Below are 18,962 nucleotides of genomic sequence, written 5' to 3'. Positions count from 1 at the left end.
TTGCACAAGGGCAAGTGTTAATCTTTCAATGTGTCCCAGACACACTTGTATATCCTAGATATACACATTCAATCTCTCTGCTATGTATCCCAGATACATAGACCTCTTGTGTCCCAGACACACATGTATATCCCAGATATACATATATATATATATATATATATATATATATATATATATATATATATATATATATATATATATATATATATATATATTGATCTCTTCACTATGTATCCCGGATACATAGACCACCCGTGTCCCGGACACTAATATCCACAATCATACCGGCAAAATGGGTTGTGCGACCGGTGATATACACGCACGCGTGAGCCCCAAACTAGAAACCTTCCCAGAAGGCCAGAATGACACATCACTCATAGAAACAAATCAAATAAGCATTAGTATAACACAGTGTCCTAGGTTTATTCAAACTCACCAGACTAAAGGTATCTCGATCCCTCTGAGAGATCACCTTTTAGTCCTTAAAATATTCACTACTGTAACACATACAGTTGGCACCAGCAAACACTTTTTAGGGTGCAGTTGAATCAAACCTTTCCTTTCGCCCCAGACCATCACTACACTTAGGATTGACTCCTTTCCCGGTAGTGCCCCTTTAGGTCGAATCTATCATGACCATAGGTAACACCCCAAAGTAGCCACATCAACCCTTCGTTTCATGATGTCGTCGAAAGTCACTAAGAACACTAATGGACCATAAGGTCCAGGACTCACACAATGAGAGGAGCAAGGATCCATCCTCTCATTTCCAATGATCGCTAAGCACAGATAGTATGATATATGTGCTATGGTGGAGCATTCTATATACAATAGAACGTATGTCCATCTCAACACCATACAGGTTTTAGTCTAGTCGCAACCTCTTGCGCCTAACCCGAGTTTCTTTATTGTCGCCACCCTAGCGCCACATAAAGTACTCGCACCTGGCTCCTATAGGCAACATGAATAGTGGGAACATTCATGTCGATTCTCTTTACAATAGAGAAACTCATCTTGATTCCAAATCAAGGCGACATCATGATTATGAATTGACCTACACAAAGTCATTCACAATCTGTCTCATCTCTGCTCGCCTCTAAGGCGCCAGAGGCGAATGCTCGTGTGAGTGAGCCATTCTCTTGCCTATTGACATATCTTGTTTTATGCTAGAAGAAACACAATCACACAGAAAGTGAATAAGAAATGCTGGAATGAACTCATATTACTCATTAATAAGAAAGTCTCAGTACAAAAATAAGTCACAATCTACGCAAGCCCAAGGATTTTACATGAGAAATAAAAACATCCTTGGCTATAGGTTTGGTAAGAGGGTCAGCTACCATCAAACTAGTAGATATGTGCTTAAGTACAACTTTCTTCCTTGATGTAATGTCTCTAACAAAGTGATATCTCAACTGTATATGTTTGGTCTTCCCATGATACTTGGGGTCCTTGACATAGCTAAGAGCTGCCGTACTATCACAGTAGACAAGGGCAGCCTCTTTAGATGTCATCACAATCCCAGTATGTCGAAGGAATCTCCTCAACCAAATAGCCTCTTGAACTGCAGCTGAGCATGCCACATGTAAAACCCAGCCCTAACCTTGACCCGGAAACCTTGTTATTTGTAGGTCCGATGACCCGGAGTAAAGTAAGAAGTCAGCTTTGGGCCATCCCAGTGGAGGACTTGGTGTCTGGCTTTGAATCCATGAAAGTTGATGATGAAGTTCTATTTATGGAAACTGAATCTTGATGAAGATCGGATTAGTTGATGGACTTGGAGTGCTCTCTATCTTGGTTTGAAGGCATTTCTACCTATTAGGTAAGTCACTTGACTTGTGTGCAAAACCCCTTTAGGATTGGATTTGATCTGGGCCTTCAATTCCCTGTTTTGGACTTGTCAGTCGGCATTGGTCGACCCGGTGGCCGACCCAATCCACTCGACCAATGAGTGCTGTCTTTGGCAATTAGGTTTTTCTTGCTCTATTTAAGTCCAATCTCGAGTCCACTTCGTATTTGCTGCCTCCAAACTCTTTGGAACGAACCAAAGACCTCTGCAAGTCATCTCCCTTGCATCCTTGGTGTTTTCTTGACGGATCTTCGTCGAAACTCTTCCTTTTGCATCAAAAGGTATGTCTACTCTCTCTTCTTCTCCTCCATCTTTGTTTTTCTTTCCTTTTTGAGTTGAGACAGTAGAAGAGATGCTGCATTCTCTGTTGCAAACATCTCTGAACTTGTTCTCATGATCATCCTAAGGATTTGAGGCTAGAACGATGATCTTAACCATGATCATTGCAAGCTTTTGAAGGAATCATGATCAAACCATGATCTAATCTTGTTAAACTTCTGATTTGAATTCCGATCTCTTTGGATCTTCTATATTGATCATGTTAGTAGTTAATTACTGTGTTTTCTTTCCATGATCCATAATCTATCAATCTCTAGTTGTTCTCTTCTACCATACTATGTGTTCTTCATGAAGCATGGTAGTTACATATATGGTAGGTTTTATTTCCTTATTTAGATTTATGCTTCTCAGCCTTTTTCCTTGAAGATCTAAGTATGTTTTCATGATACCTTTACCTGAAGCAATGATCCATCCTCCTATTGTTCTTGTCTTTGATTTCTATTTCGAATTCATCAAGATCCATGGTTGATCTAATTATGGTAACTTTTTGTTTCCTAATTTGGATCTTGATGTCTTGATTTGATTGGTGTTTTGAGGTCCCCTATATGTTAGAATACTACTGATGTAGTTTACCCCTTGATTAGTACCCTTTTGAACCACCAAATTCGGATTTCATATCTTAAAACTCTGTTTTTTTTAGGCTATCGTCTCGCATTGGTCGATTGATTGGTCGATCGGGGCCAGTCGACCAATCCACTCGACCAATGAGTACAGCAACTCCAGAATTGGTCTGTGTTGGATGTTTTGGTATCTTTTCTGTTAGGGATCTTTCCTAATATGTTGTATATATTTGTTTAGGACCTTCTTCTCAAGTTTGCCAAGATCTTACTTGATTTCTTAGGATTCCTTCGCAAGTTATAAAAGGTAAGGATGGTTATTTCCTTAATTACATAGATAGCATGAATCTAGTTTCTATATTTGAATATCATTGACATGTTTCCTAAATTAGATTCTTACAATGATATACTACTATTGTATAACTTTGATTACAGTAGCATTACTTGTTTATGGTTAATTGATTCATGAATGATTTATTTACCAATTATATACAAGTTGATTGTACTTATTGATTTCTTTCCATATATGAAGTTACCATATATGTGATGATATGAATTGATGCATGTGTATGCTTAAGTATGGTTTGGAAAGGAGAGGTGTCCTTTTGACACTTCTGTCCTTGGACTACTACGGGAATATTATGGGATGTTTCCGGAGATGCCCTCTAGACACCTTCCTAAACTGTTGGATGACATATCTAGGATTGTCTAGTAGTGTTTGGCTAGGATGTCCTGTTATGTCAGACCCTAATCGGAGGGGTATTGAGACCGAACGACCCGTGGTAGCAATGGGGATTCATGGGCGCTCAAGACCGGTAACCAACCCGTGAGAGGACAAGAATCACATTGTGGGGGCCATTTATTGGTAGGGTTGCATATGGTTAGACTTGGGCTCACGGGCGCTTAAGACCGGTAACCAACCCGTGAGAGGACGTGAGAGCTTCCCGTTTACCATATGTGGATGATCAATAGGGTTGATGAGTCCGTAGTCAGGGACTATGAGGACTCTAGTGTGAAGGATACCGGAAAGGATCGTCAGGGACAAGGAATGGACGTATCTGGATCTGACTTGATGTAACTAAGTAGAAGACTTGCATTTGGCTAGGTTTTACCCTGACATGCGCCAGTACTTATACCAAATGGTTGTGAGAGAGTGTGTTGACTTAACCCCCTGCCATGGTTTGTCTCGAGGGATGAAGGACCCATTACCAATCGGCTGCTCAAGACCGGTGAAATGATCCGTGAGAGAATCCAAGATATCTTAAATGGTTGAGGATGTGAGTGGACTTTCCTAAAGAAGTACGGTGCTATGACTTAAAGCATGTCTGCCAATAGAGACCAGCATACATAGAGTTAGATTCATTCATTCATTGCTTGTCTCATATCATATTGCATTTATGTTTGTTACGGAATCCCGCCATTTATGTTATTATGGATTTTAACTGCCTTACTGAGTTTCTTTGAAACTCATTCCTTTATTGTACAATGTTTGTTAGACTATCCTGTAGGTACTGAATACTATGACGGTCCCTATGAAGAAGCGCAAGGCGAGGAGACATATCTCCAGGAAGGTGATTGCGGTTACCACAATTACACTGAAGATCCCGCGAGTGGTTATGCTCCGTACGATGCTTAGTCCGACCATTGAGTGGAAGCGTCCTTGTGCCAGTTATGAGATTTACACTTATAAGGATGTTGTCTATAAAGTGGAGAACAATTTAGTTACCCAATGTACTTGCTACTGGGATTAGATTTTGTCTAGTTTATTCCTTTTAGAGCTACTTTTCCGCTGGTTGTAGAGTGGGATTTTTGCCTCACTTTACTCATCTGTTTGATACTCTGATTATATCTATCATTCTGATTTATTTATGATTCATTCTTTCCTTATTGGATCTATGGTTTATCTTCCGCACTTTTATTATGATTGTTCATGATTATGTTATTGTTTATGTGGGAGGTTGATCACTCGATACCTGATCTTCGGGCTGTGGATCACACTCTCGGGTATGCCAGATAGGGTACCGGCTGGGAGGATGTGACACCACATACTCTGCTTCCACGGTCGAGAGGGATATACAAGCCTGCTTCTTGCTACACCACGAAATGGCCTCGCCATTCAGCAAGAAAGCATATCCATGATTTGCGCTCATCGATGTCTCCAGCCCAGTCGGCATCACTATAGCCAACTAACCGCAAATCTGATCCTTGGTAACACAACATGTAGTTACTCGTTCCTCTGAGATATCTCAATATCCTCTTGACTGCTTTCCAGTGCTCTATGCCTGGGTTTGATTGGTACCGACTAACCAAACCCACTGCATAACAAATATCCGGCCTAGTACACATCATAGCGTACATAAGGCTACCCACTGCACTGGAATATGGAACTCTTTCCATCTTGGTTTTCTCCTCTAGAGTCTTAGGACCCATATCAAGGCTCAAATGCAAACCCTTCTCCACTGGAGTATCAATTGGTTTGCAGTTGTGCATCTGATATCTCGTCAAGACATTGTCAATATAGGTCTCTTGAGATAAATCCAGTAATCTCTTTTGCCTATTTCTGACAATCTTGACACCAAGCACATAGCTTGCTTCACCCATGTCCTTCATATCAAATACGGAGGATAGCCATTTCTTAATGGTTTCCAATAGCTCCTTGCTATTGCTAGCCATAAGTATGTCATCTACGTACAGTGTCAGAATGACATAATTATTATCAGATCTCTTGGTGTAAACACAGTGGTCTTCCTCAAGCATGGAAAAACCATTTTCCATCATAGCTTGGTGGAAGCGCACATTCCACTGTCTAGATGCTTGCTTTAAGCCATATATGGACTTCTTAAGCTTGCACACTTTGCGCTCAAGTCCATGTGCTTCAAAGCCTTGAGGTTGATCCATATAGATCTCTTCCTCAAGTTCTCCATAGAGAAAAGCAGTTTTTACATCCATCTGATAAAGCTCCAAGTCCAACTGAGCAACAATGGCTAGTATGAGGCGAATTGAGGCAAACCTAACCACAGGGGAAAAGGTTTCCTCATAATCAACGCCCTCTCGTTGGGTGTAGCCCTTAGCCACTAAACGAGCCTTGAATCTCTCAATAGATCTATCCGCCTTTCTTTTGATCTTGAGAACCCACTTGTTCTCAATTGCCTTTCAGCCTGGCGGCAAGTCAACCAAGTCCCAGACATGATTAACTTTCATCGACTCCAACTCTTCCTTTATTGCTTTTAACCATTCCTTTGAGCTTGACCCCGCACGAGCTTCCTGCACTCTCTTTGGTTCATGCTCATCGACTGAAATCATCTCACAGTCGATCTCTTCAGGAGTTACCATGTAGGCTTCATCCTCTATGTTGAAACGTCGACGAGGAACTAGCCCGCGCCCACTACGGCGCAAGTGCATGTCAGATTGCTCACCGTCTAAGGTAGCTATCACATCTGCACTCCCACTCCCACTAGGATCTTCTGGATGAACCCCAGGTTCATTATCCAGAATCTGAATCCTTGGAGTGACAAGACCACTATCTTGTATCTCAAAGAATTTCGATGATTCTTTGTTAACTCCTGAAAGAGATGGAAAATCATTCTCCAAGAATGTTGCATCCCTAGACTCAAGTTCCGTTCTCCTCTCACTCTCATCTAGTCCAATGAAGACATGGCCCTTTGAGGGTTCAGAATATCTCACAAAGATACACTTTCTTCCTCTGGGTCCAAGCTTTCCATATTGGTGAGAAGTAGAGTGAACATATGCTGCACATCCCCATGCGCGCAAGTAACTCAAATTTGGCTTCCTTCCGGTGTCACGCCCTCCCAGCCGGTACCCTATCTGGCATACCCGAGAGTGTGATCCACAGCCCGAAGATCAGGTATCGAGTGATCAACCTCCCACATAAACAATAACATAATCATGAACAATCATAATAAAAGTGCGGAAGATAAACCATAGATCCAATAAAGAAAGAATGAATCATAAATGAATCAGAATAATAGATATAATCAGAGTGTCAAACAGATAAGTAAAGTGAGGCAAAAATCCCACTTTACAACCAGCGGAAAAGTAGCTCTAAAAGAATAAACTAGACAAAATCTAATCCCAAGAGCAAGTACATTGGGTAACTAAATTGTTCTCCACTTTATACACCCCAAAACCCCATAATATTTAAATTAAAAAAAAACCAAAACCCCCCCCCCCCCCCCCCCCCCCAAAAAACCCCCCCCCCCCCCAAACCCCCCCCCCCCCCCTTAATTTTTTTTTGACCACCCCCCCCCCCCCCCCGGATTTCCCCCCCCCCCCCCCCCCTCTTCATAGGGACCGTCATAGTACTCGCACTGCAGGATAGTCTAACAAACATTGTACAATAAAGGAATGAGTTTCAAAGAAACTCAGGTAAGGCGATTAAAATCCATAATAACATAAATGGCAGGATTCCGAACAATCATAAATGCAATATGATACGAGAGAAGCAATGAATGAATGAATCTAACTCTATGTATGCTGCTCTCTATTGGCAGACATGCTTTAAGTCATAGCACCGTACTTCTTTAGGAAGGTCCACTCACATCCTCAACCATTTAAGATATCTTGGATTCTCTCACGGATCATTTCACCGGTCTTGAGCAGCCGATTGGTAATGGGTCCTTCATCCCTCAGGACAAACCTTGGCAGGGGTTAAGTCAACACACTCTCTCACAACCTTTTGGTATAAGTACTTGGCGCATGTCGTGGTAAAACCTAGCCAAATGCAAGTCTTCTACTTAGTTACATCAAGTCAGATCCGGATACTTCCATTCCTCGTCCCCGACGATCCTTTCCGGTATCCTTCACACTAGAGTCCTCATAGTCCCTGACTACGGACTCATCAACCCTATTGATCATCCACATATGGTAAACGGGAAGCTCTCACGTCCTCTCACGGGTTGGTTACCGGTCTTAAGCGCCCGTGAGCCCAAGTCTAACCATATGCAACCCTACCAATAAATGGCCCCCACAATGTGATTCCTGTCCTCTCACGGGTTGGTTACCGGTCTTGAGCGCCCATGAATCCCCACTGCTACCACGGGTCGTTCGGTCTCAATACCCCTCCGATTAGGGTCTGACATAACAGGACATCCTAGCCAAACACTACTAGACAATCCTAGATATGTCATCCAACAGTTTAGGAAGGTGTCCAGAGGGCATCTCCGGAAACATCCCATAATATTCCCGTAGTAGTCCAAGGACAGAAGTGTCAAAAGGACACCTCTCCTTTCCAAACCATACTTAAGCATACACATGCATCAATTCATATCATCACATGTATGGTAACTTCATATATGGAAAGAAATCAATAATTACAATCACTTGTATAACATTGGTAAGTAAATCATACATGAATCAATTCAATATGAATAAGTAATGCTACTGTAATCAAAGTTATGCAACAGTCGTATATCATTGTAAGAATCTAATTTAGGAATCATATCTATGATATTCAAATATAGAAACTAGATTCATGCTATCTATGTAATTAAGGAAATAACCATCCTTACCTTTTATAACTCGCAAAGGAATCCTAAGAAATCAAGTAAGATCTTTGCAAACTTGAGAAGAAGGTCCTAAACAAGTATATACAACATATTAGGAAAGATCCCTAACAGAAAAGATACCAAAACATCCAACACAGACCAATTCTGGAGTTGCTGTACTCATTGGTCGAGTGGATTGGTCGATCGGTCCAACGACCAATCAATCGACCAATGCAGACAGTAGCCTAAAAAAAACAGAGTTTTAAGATATGAAATCCGAATTTGGTGGTTCAAAAGGGTACTAATCAAGGGGTAAACTACATCAGCAGTATTCTAACATATAGGGGACCTCAAAACACCAATCAAATCAAGATATCAAGATCCAAATTAGGAAACAAAAAGTTACCATAATTAGATCAACCATGGATCTTGATGAATTCGAAATAGAAATCAAAGACAAGAACAATAGGAGGATGGATCATTGCTTCAGGTAATGGTATCATGAAAACATACTTAGATCTTCAAGGAACAAGGCTTAGAAGCATAAATCTAAATAAGGAAATAAAACCTACCATATATGTAACTATCATGCATCATGAAGAACACATAGTATGGTAGAAGAGAACAACTAGAAATTGATAGATTATGGATCATGGAAGGAAAACACAATAATTAACTACTAACATGATCAATCATAGAAGATCCAAAGAGATCAGAATTCAAATCAGATGTTTAACAAGATTAGAACATGGTTTGATCATGATTCCTTCAAAAGCTTGCAATGATCATGGTTAAGATCATTGTTCTAGTCTCAAATCCTTAGGATGATCATGAGAACATGTTCAGAGATGTTTGCAACAGAGAATGCAGCATCTCTTCTACTGTCTCAACTCAGAAAGGAAAGAAAAACAAAGATGGAGGAGAAGAAGAGAGAGTAGACATACCTTTTGATGCAAAAAGAAGAGTTTCGACGAAGATCCGTCAAGAAAACACCAAGGATGCAAGGGAGATGACTTGCAGAGGTCTTTGGTTCGTTCCAGAGAGTTTGGAGGTAGCAAATACGAAGTGGACTCGAGATTGGACTTAAATAGAGCAAGAACAACCTAATTGCCAAAGACAACACTCATTGGTCGAGTGGATTGGTCGATTGGCCCAGTCGACCAATCAGTCGACCAATGCTGACAGCAAGACCAAAACAGGGAATTGAAGGCCCAGATCAAATCCAATCCTAAAGGGGTTTTGCACACAAGTCAAGTGACTTACCTAATAGGTAGAAATGCCTTCAAACCAAGATAGAGAGCACTCCAACTCCATCAACTAATCAGATCTTCATCAAGATTCAGTTTCCATAAATAGAACTTCACCATCAACTTTCATGGATTCAAAGCCAGACACCAAGTCCTCTACTGGGATGGCCCAACGCTGACTTCTTACTTTGCTTCGGGTCACTGGACCTACAAATAACAAGGTTCCCGGGTCAAGGTTAGGGCTGGGTTTTACATCCGGTCCACAACTCATATGGTGTGGAAGGAACCGATTTGGTTGGAACTCTATTGAGGATATAGGCCGCAGTCAGCAAAGCATCTCCCCAATAAGAGATGGGTAGATTTGCCTGCGCCATCATGGATCTCACCATGTCTAGCAAGGTTCTATTCCTCCTCTCAGCAACCCCATTTTGCTGTAGAGTCCCTGGAATAGTAAGTTGTCTAGATATCCCCTTTTCATCACATAACCCTTTGAACATATCGGAGAGATACTCTCTACCTCTATCCGTTCTAAGAGTTTTAATCCTTTTATCTAACTGATTCTCAACCAAGCTCATGAATTTCTTAAAACATTCCAGAGGTTCTGACTTATGAGAAATTAGATAAATGTGACCATACCTTGTATAGTCATCTATGAATGTGATGAAATACAACTGTCCTTTTCTAGTATGCACATTCATGGGTCCACACACATCTGAATGGATAAGTTCTAAAGGAAGAGAGGCTCTCAAAGCCTTTTTAAATGATTTTCTAGTTGCTTTTCCTGCTAGACATGACTCACAGGTTGGCAAATCAGATAGTGAACCTTGGCCTAAGAGACCTTCTCTTGCCAACCTGTTCATCCTATCTAAGCCAATATGTCCTAGTCTAGCATGCCACAAATTAGAATCAATACACACAGTATTTTGGCAAACAAAAGCACTACTAGAATTAAATGAATAATCAATTGTATCCAATACAATGAAACCATTATCAAGAAAACCATAACCATAAACTGTATCACCCAGATACAAAACCAAAGAATTGTTTTCAAATACAACTCTAAAACCATGTCTTAAAAGATAAATAACAGAAACAAGATTTCGCCGAATGTCTGGAGCATATAGCACATCATGGAGTAACAGCGTCTGGCCACCTCGCAAAACTAATTTGCATGTGCCTATGCCATGAACCTTCAAGCTTGAGCTGTTCCCCATCGTTATTCTTTTGCTTCCTCTTGGAATAGGACGGTATTCCACGAAGCTCGAGCGTTCCCTTGTTATGTGTTCTGTCGCACCTGAATCAACAATCCACACAAGATTTAATTCAGCAAGCATAGTAGAACTTGTTACATAACAAGATGAGGTATAACACACAGTACATACCTCTTGCTCAGTGCAATCACGAGCAAAATGACTAGGCTTTCGGCACTTGAAGCAAATCAAAGCTGATTTCTTCTTGCCAGCACTAGTCCCCCTTGAACGCTTGGGGCCACTCTTGTTTTTGTTCCCACCCTGGTTACTTTGCTTGGACCGCTGAGGTTGAGCTTTCTCTCTCTTGCGCTTGAAGCCTGCACCCTTACTAGTGCTAGCTTCAGCAGCAAATACATCAGTTTGAGGGGCATCGGCCAACATCCAATCCTCATCAAGCTCAAGGTGCTTGGTAGCTTGATCGAAAGTCTTGACCTCATCAGCATGAGTCAAGAAGATCTTCATATGCTCCCAAGTCTTTGGCAATGACCTGATGACTGCAGAGACTTGCTCCTCATCAGTCTTCTGGCGCCCACATGCGCTCAACTCACTAATCATGTTAGACATGATGGTTATATGCTGCCTCATGGTGTGACCCTGGCGCATCTTATAACCGTCAAAGGTGAGTCCGAGCTGGCGGCCTCTTGTGGTGGAAGTCCCTCCATACTGGAACTTCACAGCCTCCCACAAAGACTTTGCAGTCCTATGCTTCTCATAACGAAGCATCAGGTCATCCCTCATGGAGCTCAGGATTGTTATCCTGGCTACCCGGTCTTTCCTCTTCCAAGCATTGTATGTATCAAGGTCCCTGCGATGCTGTGTAGTGGTACCTTCCTCAGGTGGGTTCATGGTCTGGTTTATGGTCTCCAGCATATCCTGCTCTTCTAGGAGATATTGCACCTTTCGGTGCCAGAGGTCATAATTCCTCTCATTCAGCTTATCTCCTTTAGTGAGGTCAGCAACAATGCTCTTGGTAGCAGCCATATTTTCTAGAGATATTACATACAAGAATGAGTTCAATAAATCTAGCATAAAACACAACTCATGCAACAACAAATCACACTAGCATAGTCAACCTATGGGATAAGCACTTAAACCAAAAGAGATGCTAAAAAACATTCAATCAAATTCTCATGCAAACCCACATAGACTTATACACTAGCTTCATTCTGTGCAAGAAACATGATTGATAGACCCATAAATAAAAAATAGTTTTATTAAAATAAAACATGCAATCATGTTCAAGCTATGAGGTGGTTCACACAGAACACTTCTACCACATTAGCTCCCACTAGGCCCCATTAGGCCCTCAATGCCCAAACACCACACAGATTGTCGGGCCATTGGTGTCCAGTAAGTTAGAAACACATTCTGAGCTGGACAAACCAATATCCAAAAAAATCCATCTCCCAGACAGACTGCCGTCTGCCCAGACGGAATTCCGTCTGCCTTTTATGCCCAGACGGATGACCGTCTGGCATTTTGTGACTAGACGAACGACCGTCTGGGTCACTGTGACTAGTCTGATAATAGACGGACGATCGTGTAGTCAGACGGTCGTCCGTCTGGTCCACAGTGACCAAAAAACGGCGATTTTTCAATTTTTCTTGAACGAATTTTTTTTTCAAAAAAAAAAACGGAAAACACGTTTTTTCACCCAAAAAATCATCCAAAAAAAATACATGAAAAAAATCCAGCATTAATTATTAAACAAAAATAATTATCATCATGGATTATCAATTCATGCAAATCTTCATTAGGGAAATTCACAGGGATCCTCCCACTCGGATCCGAATCAAAATTAAGGGTTTCCAAAAACCCTATCAATTCTCCCATGGGTTTCGTATTAAACCCTTGATCCTCCCATTGGATCCATACAATAAAATTAAACAATGGGGAGGAACAAAAAAACGTGGGAACCAATGGCTTTGATGCCAATGTTGGTAATACTTCAAAAATAGTTCAATTCAATTAATTGATGGGGGAAAGATTCCTTACCTGGATTCGCTTTCCCTTTTATGAAGTATTCGCAGCGGAAGTCTAGATCCACGTTCTCGTTCCACCACCAAAGCTTTACCGGGGAGATTCCACAATCACTGGGAAAGGGAATAATATCCACAACCCAAATGCCGTGGATTAATGGAATGAAGATCAAAAACTAGGAAAGGAAAAATTTCCAAGCCTGCGATTCTAAGACAGAGGGAGAGAGAGATGGAGCCGCCGTTTCTCAGAGATAAATCTCGTGCGAATGAATCACTCAGTTACTCACTAATGTGGTGGTTACCAAAATATATAACCCTATTTTGTAACCGCCCTAATAGTGAGTTTCCAATATTGCCCTTGGGCATTTAATTTATTAATCATATTAATAAATTCCAACATATAGAAACATTCAACTCTCTGCTCTCTCACCATATTCCTCAATTGAGCTTCAGTTATGTGAAAAGATAAGGTTTTTCTACAAAAGGGCAATACATATTTTAGCTGAAACTCTCTGAAATCTTCAAAGATGTGGGCTTGATTTTCGGATTACATACAGACTGGGAAGGCTAGATAGTGTCACAATCCGATATAGGTGAGAGGAGAGCGGATTTAGATAAAAAGCAGCGAAGCTTAAAACAAGCAGATCCAAACAAGATGCAAACCTATAAAAGTAATTATATTCAAGCTACTTGAACAAACCACTTTGCACAGATTGAAGTGAACACAAACAATCTGAAGCTAAAATATTAAGAAATCATTTATCCAGGGAAACGTACTGATACAAGACGGCGAGAACCTGGAGATGCGATGAAGCAAGAACAGGCTTCCTTTGGTTAGTTTCCAAACTACCCACCATAGAAGATCTGGGGAGGTTCGATCGGCGATTCGAGACGCACAAATGAACAAAGAAGTCTTCAACATCGGTTTTGAACTTCAAAATTTCAAATGTCATCTTTTCTGCAATTTCTAGCAAGATTAAAAATTTTAAGTTTTTGACCGCCAAATTTTCGCGGCTGACAAACCCAAAAACAACGATGAAATATCAAATACCTGCCTCGACGTAAGGTTTGATGGAGTATTTTCTTTTACCCAAAAACAAAAAAATGGAGTATTTTCTTTACAATTGTGTTATTTATATATAGGAGATAGACATTATATAAACCAGTCACATCTTCAGTAAAGAGGTCTAGACAATATCAATTCAACAATGGTAAATTTGATGGAGTCACTTACCAAAAAAAAAAAAAAGTTTGATTGAGTTAAATTATACTACACTGACAATTTTGCATGTCGAGATAGCATGACCAAAGAGGTATTGGGTTCAAATATCTATGAATTCTATACCTCAACCACCTCATATATAATACGGACTACTATCCTATCCATTTATGACAAGTTCTTTGTAGATGTGTGACATGTGTCCCAACATTACATCAAAATGTTGATATTCATTTATATCTCGCATTACTATTTTTTTTTTTAATATAATCACAAGTCTTTGATATGACTTATAAATGGAATTCAACCATTTGATAAGATGTTGCGACAAATATCATACATCTACAAGGAAATGGATGGTCAATTTCTTGGATTGGATAAATTTCCTACATAATCTTTACAAGCCAACTCATTGATAAGGAGCTGACCCATAATTCATTACATTCCTTTGTTGGATTTGTTTTCTTATTTTTATAACTCTTTTTTAGTAAAAGAAAATTTGTGAAATCCAACCCTAACCTTGACCCGGAAACCCGGTTGTTTTGAGGTCCGAAGACCTGAAGTGAAGGAAGAAGGCAACTATGGACTATCTTAGTGGAAGACATAGTGTTTGACCCAGAATCCATGGAGATTGATGATGGTGTTCCATACTTGAAATCTTCGGTAGTGTTTGAGAAGAAACTGCACTTTGATGAAGGAGAGCTTAGTTGATGGACTTAAAGCCTAGTTGGACATGGTTTGAAGGCATTCCTCTATGCTAGGTGAGTCATTTGTTGAGTTGGGAGAAGCCCACTTGAATTTGAAGAGGATTGGACATTGATTTTCCTGTTTGGGCCTTGCTGTCAAGCTTGGTTGACTGCTTGGTCGACTAGTCAGTCAACCAGCCAATTGACCAGTTACTGACAGAATCAGTGAAGATCTTCTGTTTAGGGTTTTTGAAGCTCTATTTAATAAAACTTCGTGTTTCTTAGCCTCTTTTGTTTCTAAAACCTCTAGAGAATGTGGGAAGCCTCTCCTTGGTGTTGTTGAAGGACTCTTGCAAGATCTCAAGTTCTTCATCTCTTGTTCATCTTCATGGTTAGTAATCTCTTAACTTTCTTTCGATTTACTCTTGTATTGATCTAATCCTATTGCTGTGATTATGAAGATGATATTGCAACATTGCAAACACCTCTTCTACAATCTCTAAAGTTGAAAATAAATCCCCATTCATTCCAATGATGCTATGATCTTCATAGTTGAATTTTAGAAGAGATCATAATATTCTTCATGAAAGCATGATTTAATCTTATTGTTTTGAATTCTCTAGCATGCTAGATCCATTCTCATGTTAGTATTCATCTCTGATCTACTGTTGATATTCATCTAGAGTGAATCCTTGTTCTCTCTAGTTTCTCTTTTGGATTCATGGTTTGTTTTCATTGAAAACTATGTTTTTTTTTTATCAATTAGTAAGTATTGTTTTTGGTCGTTGTTGGTGTCTAATCTATGTTTGATATTCTTAGATTACTATTCCTAATGTTTCCTTGAAATTTCGGAGTGTTTTGAATCCCAGAAGATGAGTTCAGATCAAAATTCTTAATTTGGCTGTGTACTGTTCACCTGGTTGACTGGACAAAGCTACTAGGCATGACAGTAATGGATTTCTTCGTCTGATTTGATCCGTTTGACCTCCAATCTTCTAGGGCTTTTTGTGAAATCCAGCCCTAGCCTAACCCTAACCTTGACCCAGAAACCCAATTTGATTGTAGGTCCGAAAACCCGTAGTGGAGGAAGAAGCCAACTGTGGGCCCTCTCAGTGGAAGACATGGTGTTTGACCCCAAACCCATGGAGATTGATGATGGTGCTCCATACTTGGAAGCTTTGTCAGTGTTTGATAAGAAACTGCACCTTGAAGAAAGGGAGTTTAGTTGATGGACCTAATGCACTCCTTGAATTGAAGGTAATTTTCTGACCTAGACTAGTCATTTGAGATGTAGGAAGAAGCCCATTTGATTTTGAGTTGATCTTGACTTCCAATTCCCTATTTTGAGTTGCTGTCCTAGCCTGTCGACTGCCCAGTCGACCAAGTCAGTCAGCCAGCTGCTTATTAAATTCGAGAATCTTTGGTTTTTAGGTCATTTTAGGCTCTACTTAAGTGGACTTCGTAGTTATAACCCTATTCTATTGCTAGAACTCTCTGAGAACATGGGAAGACTCCTCTTAGGCCTCTCCTTGGTATTGGTGAAGTGCTCTTGCAATATTCTTAGTTTCTCTTCTCTAAGTTCATCTCCAAGGTATATATTCCCTCATTTTCTCTCTAATCTACTCTTGTCTAATCTTATTCTTACTGTTGGAACTATGAAGAAGGTGCTGCAATCTTGCAACCACCTCTTTTATTGCCTATTTGCATTTGTATAAACCCCCTTTCATTCCATCAATGCTATACATCTTATATTAATTCTTAACGTTGTTTTTCTTATGATTTTCTTTCATGACAACATGATTCTTTCATAAACTAATTCCTCTAGCATATTAGGTCTGATTATATGTTAGTAATTATCTCTAATCTATTGCTCATTAGCCTATTGATTGAATTTCTGATTTCTCTTTGATTGATACCATTGAAGAGCACGGTTTTATCAAATTGGGAAGTTTTGATTTGATCCTTGTTTAATGTTAAATCTTCATTAGATAGTCTTAGTCTACTGTTCCTAACATTCCTTTCAAATTTTAGAGTGATCCGAGTCCCGAAAGCTAGGTTTTGGATCAGATTTTCTGTTTTGGCCCTATTACTGTTCATCTGGTCGACTGAGTTAGTCGACCAAGCCAATCAGCCAGCTGAATACAGCAATTGTATTTTCGTCTTAGTCGATCCGTTTGACCTCCGATTTTCTTGATTTTTCTTCTGATATTGCATTTATGATTGTCTAGGGTTCAAGCACTAACTTTGGGACCATTCTATTTGATCTCCAGACTATCTTTGATTTGAATTAAGGCAAGGACGGTTGTCACCATGATTACATAGATTGCGTGAATCTTGTTTCTACTTTGGGAACTCTTTAGATTCACTTTCATTATTGTATTTCTTAATGTTGTATTATTGTTGTAAGTACTTCAAGTACAGTAGTACCATGTTTATGTATTCTTTGTTATTATGAATATTTATTCTTGTCATTACATATGTGATTGATCATGTTATTTGTATGTTTCTATATGTTGAAATATCGGTTGTGTATGATATGATTGAATTGGGGATGTGATTGATTAAGTATGATTTGGGATTGGGGAATGTCCTTTTGACATTTCTGTCCTTAGACATCAGTGGGAATAGAATGGGATATTTCCGATAGTGCCCTTTGATGCTTTCTCGAATTATTGGATGTCATGCCTAGGGCTTGTCTAGCGGTGTTGGCTAGGATGTCCTTGTTGTATCAGACCCGATTCAGAAGGGTATTGAAACCAAAATACCCGTGGTAGCAATGTGGATTTGTGGGCGCTCGAGACCGGTGTGTTATATCTGTGAGAAGTCATAGATCACATTGTGGATACTCGTGAGAGCCATTTATTGGTAGGGTTGCAAATAGTAGACTTGGGCTCGTGGGCGCTCGAGACCGGTGAGTTATATTCGTGAGAGGACATGAGAGCTTCCCATCTATAATTTTTGGATGAGCAATAGGGTTGATGAGTCCGTATTCCGAGTTGGCTGTAGCCATAGGATACACTGACTTTAGTGTGAAGGATACAGGAAAGGATCCCGAGAGGGGAGGAATGAAAGTATCTGGATCTGAGTTGATATGACTAAGTAGATGAATTGCATTTGGCTAGGCTTTACCTTGACATGCGCCAATATTTAGACCAAACGGTGATGTGAGAGAGCGGTGACCTAAACCCCAACCATGGATTTTTCCGAGAGGGATGCATAACCCATTACCAACCGATGATGAGTGATTGAGACTTTTTCCAAAGAAGTATGATGCTACTTAAAGCATGTCTGCCATAGAGACCATCATACATAGAGTTAGATTCATACATGCATTGTCTGTTTCATATCATATTGCATCATGCTATGTTTTGTATCGTATTATTTATGTTATTATGGAATAACTGCCTTACTGAGTTCTTTTGAACTCACTCCTTTTTGTGTAAATATCTTTGTTAGATTATCCTGTAGGAATGGAAGAACATGATGGCCCATACTACGAGACGCCCATTGATGAAGCATACTACCCTCAAGATTCTTGCGATCACGAAGATTACACTGAAGATCCCTCGATGGATTATGCTACATACTAGGATTAGTCCCACCCTAGAGCGGAGGCGGTTTATGTTTATGAGGATATACTCTATAAGACTGAAGAGACATTAGTTTAGTTGTTTATCCCTTTCTTTTCCTTCTTTTGGGAATTGGATTGTAACCTTAATTGTATTCGAACTACTTTTCAGTTGCGTTTGGGGAGTGATTTCTCCACATACTCTCTACTTGTGATTTTTCATATACTGGTATCATTTATTTCCACACTCTGATTAATTGTCTCTCTTCTTCTTATCTTGATCTCATTATTATATGATATTACATTGATTACATTGTTCATGATTATGTTATTGTATATGTGGGAGGTTGGTTTTCTCGATACTTGATCCTCGGGGCTGTGGATCACACACCCGGGTATGCCAGGTAGGGTATTGTCTGGTTGGATGTGACAGAGTGGTATCAGAGCCCCAAGTTCAAGGAAACCCTAACCACATAAAATAATAACAGATCATTCCTGAGTCATAGATCCAAGAGTGACTCAAGTATTCTTAGATGAGAATAATAGAACACTTGGACTAGAAACTAATTAATGAAGCATAATATGTTTGTTGGATAATACACAATAATTATGACTTAACAAACATCACTTAATGCAATAAAAGGAAAGTGCATAATGTACAATAATAAAGTGAAACAAAGTGAACTTCATTAAAATTAAAAAAAGTTGTACAACGAGTTACATCTGATAAGCATAAAATGAAATCCTAGTACAATCTATCT

General features: G+C 39.9%; 1 pseudogene; it reads right to left on the bottom strand.

Moving 5' to 3' along the window:
- Positions 1-18,962, bottom strand: part of LOC149024175 (uncharacterized) — a 45,249-nt pseudogene that overhangs the window by 10,047 nt on the left and 16,240 nt on the right.

This window comes from Hakea prostrata, chromosome 2, assembly GCF_041222555.1.
Source record: "Hakea prostrata isolate BN-2017 chromosome 2, UWA_Hpros_2, whole genome shotgun sequence".
Taxonomy (NCBI): Eukaryota; Viridiplantae; Streptophyta; class Magnoliopsida; order Proteales; family Proteaceae; genus Hakea; species Hakea prostrata.
The sequence above is the reverse complement of the archived record's forward strand: the minus strand, read 5'-3'. Positions and strand labels throughout refer to the sequence as shown.